This window comes from Apodemus sylvaticus, chromosome 17, assembly GCF_947179515.1.
Source record: "Apodemus sylvaticus chromosome 17, mApoSyl1.1, whole genome shotgun sequence".
NCBI classification, from domain to species: domain Eukaryota; kingdom Metazoa; phylum Chordata; class Mammalia; order Rodentia; family Muridae; genus Apodemus; species Apodemus sylvaticus.
In genome coordinates this window covers 77,001,851-77,010,416 of record NC_067488.1, presented here as the reverse complement: position 1 = coordinate 77,010,416, position 8,566 = coordinate 77,001,851, and the positions used below count along the sequence as shown (strand labels likewise).

The 8,566-nt window shown below is 36.5% G+C and overlaps 1 long non-coding RNA gene across 1 annotated transcript; it reads left to right on the top strand.

Moving 5' to 3' along the window:
- The first annotated feature begins 20 nt into the window (after positions 1-20).
- On the top strand, positions 21-6,963 carry LOC127667620 (uncharacterized). The gene is made up of 3 exons (XR_007973903.1): positions 21-177; positions 2,582-2,740; positions 6,706-6,963. It is a non-coding gene; the product is annotated as an uncharacterized LOC127667620 (long non-coding RNA).
- Positions 6,964-8,566: the final 1,603 nt, after the last annotated feature.

The following is an 8,566-nucleotide window of genomic DNA, read 5'->3' as shown; positions in this document are numbered from 1 at the left end:
ATTTTTTCATCCAAATGGAGCAAATATTTCATGTTCCCGAATTCTCCATCTAACATCAGCAACATAAAGAATTAGAACATGGACTCAGCAGCTGCCACAGTGGGAGGACATGGACCCCTGGCCATTGTGCACTGGCGGAAAGTCCAGTGGCTCCTCTTCTCTAGGAGAGTATTATAGGTGTGTATACTTAAAACTTAGAAACATTTAGCACTTAAACTATGAATTATAACAAACAGCAATGAAATATTTACTAAACCATGTGAAGGGAAACTTCACCTGTGGGTTATAAACTCCTATTGTAAGAAATTGCCTCCATATTTTGGTACCTCTTTCCAGTGATCATGAATTTATATAAGAGGTAAATACCAGAAATGAGATTCTGTAATTACTGAAGGATGTGTCACTTACTTTGATATATAGAGTATTGATATAGATGTGTATAATACAAAGAACAACCTTTCAACACCAAATTAGGTTTTCCCTACGTAAAAGATCTGACTGCTCTGAAATTTCCTGTGTAGACCAGGGTGACCTTAAATTTACAAAGATCCATCCTCTCGGCTCAGCTTCTGAGATCTGGGTATAAAGGCATGTTCCACCATGCTTTTCTCTTATGATAGTCTTAACATAGAGCCTAATGTACCCATATGAGAGACATAGACACCATGATCTCAGATATGAGCTCTCGGTTCGGGGGAAGGGGGTAGTAGCGAGGAAGCCAAGTACTGTAGTAGAAATATAGCCAGGCAAGTTGTGTTTTGAAGTGCAGATACTGCTGATAATTTGCAGTTGGCCATTGCTGTTCAGTCAGAAAGTCACACAGGTGAACTAACATGTTGGTACTATTTCATTGTTTGACTCTAATACCTATATGCATAGCTTTCAAGGCAAACCCAGAAATTACTTTGCATACCAGAAGCATGGGCCATATACTACAAGTTATCCAATGTCTTATCAAGCAATGCCATTATTAGAAATTTTATAATACTGATCACTTATTTTCTGTGTATTTGTGGTGAAGCATAAGGCATGCAAGCTATGAAATGGGAGGGTCATGCAAGAACTAAGTGAGATCAATTACAACAAATAATGATTTCCTTGTATTAGATTCAGAGAAACCAGAAGGCAATATGGATATAACACTACAAGCACCTTTTCAAACTACTCTTGCACCAATAAAAAAACAAGTATTTTATAAATTTCCACCCATTGTTTGTTTGGACAGAATGCTGCCTTCTCCTGTACTTATGAGTTTCATTTTGGGTTTCTACAACTGACCTATTTCACATAGATTCTGGGTACCTTTCTTCTAAGTAAATAAATTATTTTATCAAACTGATGAATGTACAGATAACCTATTCATGAGGGTAAGATCCTTTTAAAACAGATATAAATCCCACTGAAGTTTGAGTCTTCTGATTTAAAGAAAAAGGAAAAAAAGAGAAATGATACAGTATTCCCATGAGTTGAACTGATTTCAGAAAAGACCCAAACTCACCAGTTTTTAGAATGAAATGAATCTTTGGAAGTGCCCTATTGATTTTCCAACTGTCAATATCTTCAGCAGTGTTTTGACTCCATAATACTCTAGATTGTACTTTAATATAATTGCCTCTGAGATTACTAAATCTTATAATTTAAAACATTTATAGACATTTATTTGATATTATCAATTAATTAGATATACACATTGTTCTTTGATATATATTGATCTTTTTATGCTACTGGGCTATATAAAATTGGCACCTAATATGGTTTAGTCTATTTTAAATATGCTACTAGATTTCCATTGGAAATATTCTTTCCCTGTTCAGGATCTATTTTAGCACTATGCCTGTGCCAGGAATTTATTGTGCATGTTAACAAGTTATCATGTTAGACACATGAGAATTACTGCCCATTCCCTAGGTTTATTAGAGTAGAAGTTACTGTCATCAATGCCTGTACTCATGTAGTCAATTATAATGAGAGAAAATGTGGAGTAAATCTGTGTTTGCTCATCACTTCTACAGAATGAAACCACTGGAGAACGATTGACATTTGCTTGGGTTCTTAAATGTGACAGCATCTTTAGATGTAGACATTAGAAAATAACAAGTCACAGATGAAGGAAATAAAACTGTCAGTACTATAGTGCATAAAGAAAGCTTTCTTAAAATCACAAATGTTAGGATTCATAATAGAGGCCATGACAGACAGGAAGTAAAAGAGAAATTTGTTCTGTGAAAGAGAACTATCCCAGTAGTAACTTGGAATGGCATGCTTGGGAAAGATATTCATAGGAGAAAAGAAAAAGTAAGAGAACACTGACCACCAAAATGCTTTGGTGAACAGAAGTGTGATTCAGTCTTGAAGATTAATTAATTCCAAGAAACATTGATGTTTCAAAGTTGGAAAAAATCGATAGGGAATAAAATATATTTGGAAGCTAAAACAGAAAAAAAGTGAAATGTCTTCTTCATTCCTTTCAGTTGTAGCTATGCGTCCATTATTGCCATAGCTCTGGTTTACTTTAAAAGACGCATTTGTACTTCAGGTGTTTGGATCTGAAATAACCGAAGCTTGTCCTTATCCCACACAGGATATGTTATCCATAATTGCGGGAAGGGGCCAAAGTTCATATCAAATATTCTGATTCGTACCAGAAAAACCACACTGGTCCCTGAGGGATAAGATTTACTCTGAACTACATATTAACTGTAGTGAAGAATCTGTGCTCATAGTAGCTTCTGTTTTAAAGGTAAGAACAATTTTTGCATCACCAACATTCAGCATCACTCTAGAGATGTGCTTTTTGTCCTTGAGATTGTCTGATGATGATAGTTTTCTTGAACTATGGACACATGACCTCTGAATAAGAGGCATGTTAAGTAAAATTCTTATAATCTCAAAGATTCATCACCAAGACACAGGTGAACACCTTCTCTTGGAAGTTAACTTCCTTATATATTGGAAGGGCTTGTTTTGGCATTGCAAATGTTCCCATTGATTTTATCTCTATGACTGTACCATGTCAATTAAGAACAAAACAAGAAATATAGTGCTAAAAATGTGTTTTACAAAATTCATGCCTTAAATCATACTTAACAAAAAAAACTATTCCTAAATAAAAATAGTTCAAAAAAGCTGGTCCATCACACACTTACAATAAGTTTTGAAAGATTTGAGTGTTGTCCTCTGTCCAGTAGATAAACTTAATTCTTTTCCTTCTCTACCAAAAAAAAATAAAGCATCACTTTTACATTAGTGAGATATTGCCATTTTAACCCCATGTCAAATAATGAAGAATTACCCTACCTACTTCTAAATAGTCTACCAAGCTTAAGTTACCAGTGGGCAGCAGTAAGTCTGAAGCAAATATCACTGTTTTATTTTTATTTGGGCCATGATCTGAGTTTGCCTCTCAGTAGATTATAGAGCTATGGTCCCAAACATCAAAAGAAAAGATAATGCTCTGAGAATAGGCATGGTTAATAATATTAGGCAAAGTTACTGAATGATCCATCCTTGGCCCTGGAGCTTTCAAAGTGTGTCTGGCTCTAATTGCCAGAAACCTGGGACCATGTCATGGGGAGGAAAGTGAAGATCAGTAACTGGAGGTGGCCATGAGTTTTCACAGCAATTTAAAGGTACGGGAACACCTGGGAAGCTTCCATTTGTCTTATTTGTAATCCTTGGTACAACATGAAAGTTAATTGTGGTATTTCATGAGCAAAGACACTTTTCTGTCCTCAAACATGCTGCTGCTTACAATTAATTAAATAGCTGATTATTTCCACATTTTAAGGAATGGAAGTGAAACTGTAAGACCTTCTCACATGTAAAGCAGGGTGTTGAATAAGAAAGTTCACCACATTCCAAGTATGTCTGTATACAGACGTATACTTGTATATTACAACTTTATACTCTGTGATCAGAAAGACAAATTGACCCAATTATACAACAGGAAGGAGGTATTTTCTGTCGCTGCCATTGTTTAATTGTTGCTTAATTACAGAAAGAACACTTACAATTTTTGTATGTTTGTTTTGTTGGTTTTATATAGTTACTGTTTCTTTTTTCCTTTATTTAGCTGTTATTAGAATTATTGCACATTTATTTATTTATTTATTTATTTATTTATTTATTTATTTATTTATTTATTTATTTTACATCTTGAATGTTGACCTCTACCTCCTCACCTGTTACAGAGTCTTTTCCCTTCTCCCCTGAGTGTGTTAGGGATCCCATGTGTTATCCTTGCACCTCGACACATCAACTCTCTTCAGGGTTAGCACATTTGCTCCTACTGAGGCCAGTTGGTGAAGGGCTTCCACAGACAGCCAAAAGCTTTAGGAATAACCCCTGTATTTGACTTTGTTGGTCTTCCTGTAGACTCCTAATCTCCACCAGTGCCCTGAATCCCTTCCCTAACTGTTCCATAATAGTCAAAGTGCCCTATTCAGTGTTTGCCTGTGGGTCTGTTTATCAATTTTAATCAGCTGCTGGGTGAAGCCTCTCAAAGAGCAGTTATAAAAGGATCCTTTCAGGATGGTCCACAGAGAAGCTGGCCTCCTTTGAGACAGACAGAGCTTCAGGCTATGAACTGGAGTGCAGTTCTCTGATTGCTGGTAGTAGTGTGGACTGGAAACCAGGAAAAGCACTTAGAATAGACAGTAGGGTTATTTCACTGATAATGCAGCCAGAACTCTGCATCTTTGATTCTAGTTTTAGGTAAGACCACATGGGCTTCTGCCTGTAGTGTCCACCTTAGAGGCAAGTTTCCAGTTGGTGATAGGCTGAGAATATCTTAAGGAAGTAGGGTCTCAACCAGTTGTTCTTAGCCTTCCTAATCCTCTGAAATCATGCTGTGATCATCCATAACCATGACATCATTTTGATGTCATTTCATAACTGAAATTTTATGTATAATACTCCATAACTATTATGGAGTATTATGCATACTCTATGGAATATCGATATACAGGATATGTGACCCTCAAAAGTATTGTGGCACACAAGTTGAGAATCACTGGGCTAAACTGCTATTTTTAAACAGAAATGTTTCTCAAATACTTTCTAAAATGTACATTGATCATTAATTTTCTTGTGATTTTCCTCATTAAAAAGGATTTCATTAGAAATAGTTAAGGAAGCTTGCTTTCATCTGATTTATATGAAATTTGGCTTAGTGTCCTTAATGACCAATCTCTGCTTGGAAAATTTTCTGCTATACAAAGGTATTGATACAGTAAACACTTGGGGAACTGCACATAGTTAGAATCAATGTATTTTCAAGGTACATTGGTTTGTATTTACAGGATTATAAACTGGACCAATGTCCCATGCCAAGAGGTTTCCTTTGCTCAAACATGTATATTCACTTTATAAACCGGTGCATTTCTCAAGCAAGAGTGTTGTACCATGTCTGTAATCCCACCACTTGAGGGTCTTCTACATTATAACTCTCATGGTTTGGAAGACAGAGCATGCTACACAGTTGTGTGCAGGTCAGACTAAAGTATTGGTTTGAGTTCCTGTGAGACAAATTAAAAGAAGTGTGTATGTATAATACCTGTGGGTTATTGACATCCTAGTATTATTACCATGGTATTGTGAATATTGCACATGTTAAATATATGTCATTGATTAGAACATGAAGCTATTACTGAGTTCCCCTTTCTCAACTATAACTACCTAGAGAAGTCTGGGTCAGGTATAGCTACTTCTGTGAATCATTTTCCTGTACAATATTCCATACAATGATTTCTTTGGTAACAGGAGCTTTGTTCTCCCATTTCTACCCAAGACTTCAGCATCTCTGCCTTCCCTATAGCAGGAGCTGTTACACCTGCATTGTGTTGGGTCACTAGTGTGCTTTCTGCTCCTTGTGTTGCAGAGTGTTGCAAGAGTATTACATGGATTCATACTACAATAGATATTAAATATGTCCCCATGGGGGTTGGAAAGATGGTTCCCTTTTTAACAATACTGTTTCCATACACAGAACACACATGACCTGCAACAATCTTCATTCATTCTATTTCCAGGGAACCTGACATCTTCCTCTGGGTTGTGAAGGTAGCAGATATACATGTAGTACTGAGAAATTCATACATGATTTTCAAAGTTTCCTACAATTCTATAAGGAGAATTGATTTGAAGAAAATATTTAGGGCAATTCTTCAGCTATATATTCTTATTTATTTTGAATTCTGAATATACTATGAGCTGGTCTACAAAACATTTATGCTGATCTTTTTTTTATTCGATATATTTTTTATTTACATTTCAAATGATTTCCCCTTTCCTAGCCCCTCCACTCCCAGAAAGTCCCGTAATCCCCCTTCTCTCCCCCTGTCCTCCCACCCACCCCTTCCCACTTCCCCGTTCTGGTTTTGCTGAATACTGCTTCACTGAGTCTTTCCAGAACAAGGGGCCACTCTTCCTTTCTTCTTGTACCTCATTTGATGTGTAGATTATGTTTTGGGTATTCCAGGTTTCTAGGTTAATATCCACTTATTGGTGAGTGCATACCATGATTCACCTTTTGAGTCTGGGTTACCTCAGGGCAATTCTTAAGCTGTATATTCTTATTTATTTTGAATTCTGAATATACTATGAGCTGGTCTACAAAACATTTATGCTGATCTTTGTATTCAGAATTTTGTAAGCAACATTAATTGTAAGACAATCAACAGTAAAATTTTCCTTTTTTATGTATAGTATTCTACTGAAGATGCCATGTACAAATTACATCCTGCTAAAACAGCTCATCTCTGTGCTATTAAAATGAAAACCTCTATGAGGAATCACTTAGACACCTACACCTTATCTGTCCGCGTAGCCCCTCATGTGCTCTGGGATCCAACTTTCTGAACTCATGATTTGGGAGTGACCTCCCAAAATAGGTAAGGGGATATGATTATTCCCTTTGGGAACAAAGTCTTCATTGTGATCCAGGAATTGGGAATGTCTCCGAAAGGTCACTGAATTAAAAGACAAACTAGGATTGCATTCTTCTGGAGTTGGAGTGTCTGTTATATAATATAATTTGTGTTCTTTTAGCACTCGCTCTTACTTCTGCAAAATAGAATCATGTATGTTTGAATTATTTCAGGTACAGTATAATGTACCTCAGTCTTTTTTCAGTAGCTCTTAATTTTACTATGAAGCTGCATGCTTTGATATTTTTGTTACTTTCATTATTTACTTTATATCCTGATTGCAGTACCCTCCTCTAAGTCCCATCCTCAAAACCCCTTCTTCTGTCAGTTTAATTTTAATTTAAAACTTTACTTAATTTATATTTAACTTTTAATTTTGGGTGGAAGTTTCCAGGGGAAAGAGTAGATGTGGTCAGACTAGAAAAGGAGTGTTACTGGGTGGCATGATGAGAAATTCACAGAGAATCAATAAATACCATATGTTTTGAAAAGGAAAAAAGTTAGACAACCCAAAAAAGACAATAACAAAAGAAGAAAAGAAAGCTAGGGTTCTCTTTAACAACTAGCTTCCAGAAATAAGGTCCACAGGAAGAAAGTCATACTAGTATTACTCAGAAAAGAGTAATATAGGCCAAGAAATAGGTTCCTCAATTTAGAAAGTGTCTTAATTTATTACTGTTGCTATGATAAAACACGGATGAAAAGCAACCTACAGAGGACAGGTTAACACTTCACAATATACTCCTTGTTACAGTTAACTCCTGAGGAATGTCAGGGCCCAAACTGAAGAGGAAAGAACTGAAGCAGAGGCTGTGTAGGAGTGCTGCCTCATGACCAGCACCCCATACCTTTCTTTATCTCAATATAACTCAAGGGTGGCACCATCCTGCAGATCTTGTCCTTACAAACTCCATTGTTAATCAGGACAATATCCCATAGCCTTCCCTAGACAATCGGCCAATCTGGTGTTGCAGTTTCTCAACTAAAATTCCTCTTCTCACCAACTTGTCTTAGTCATTTTTCTATTGCTTTAATAAAGCACCAAGATTAAAGCAGCTCATAGAATGAAATACTTATTTGGGAATTAGATATCCAGAGAGATTGATGTCCTTCAAAGTCATGACAGAGGAGCATAGCTGCAGGAAGGTAGGACAACCAACAGGAAGCAGAGAGCTGGTGGCTCTCATCTTAGGCAGCAAACACGAAGCACAGAGAGTACACTGCAAATGGCACCTGCCTTCTGTGACCTTAAATTCTAATCAATGACAAACCTCCTATGAGGAAGCCAAGCCACTTCAAATACCCAAAAGTTGTCACAAAGATGGTGTCATATATTGTGATGCCTGCAGTTACACGGCTATCCCATTCAAAGCATCAAAATAAAACTTTGCCTCTGTCCCCAAACCCCTGCAAAAAAATCACCAATTCAAGAAACCTTGGAAGTCATTGCTGTGATTCACCAGTCATTATGGCAGCATATCAGTTCTGAAATGTTACATTGCTTTAGTAGTTTGCCCATTCTTTGCAATATATATGAAATTTTAACTAGTTAGTTGCAAAGAACTTAGAGTCTCCATTTCAGACATAGACTTCATTTCACAGTTTCATATCTGCTTGTAGTTACTGCTACTTTCCTTATC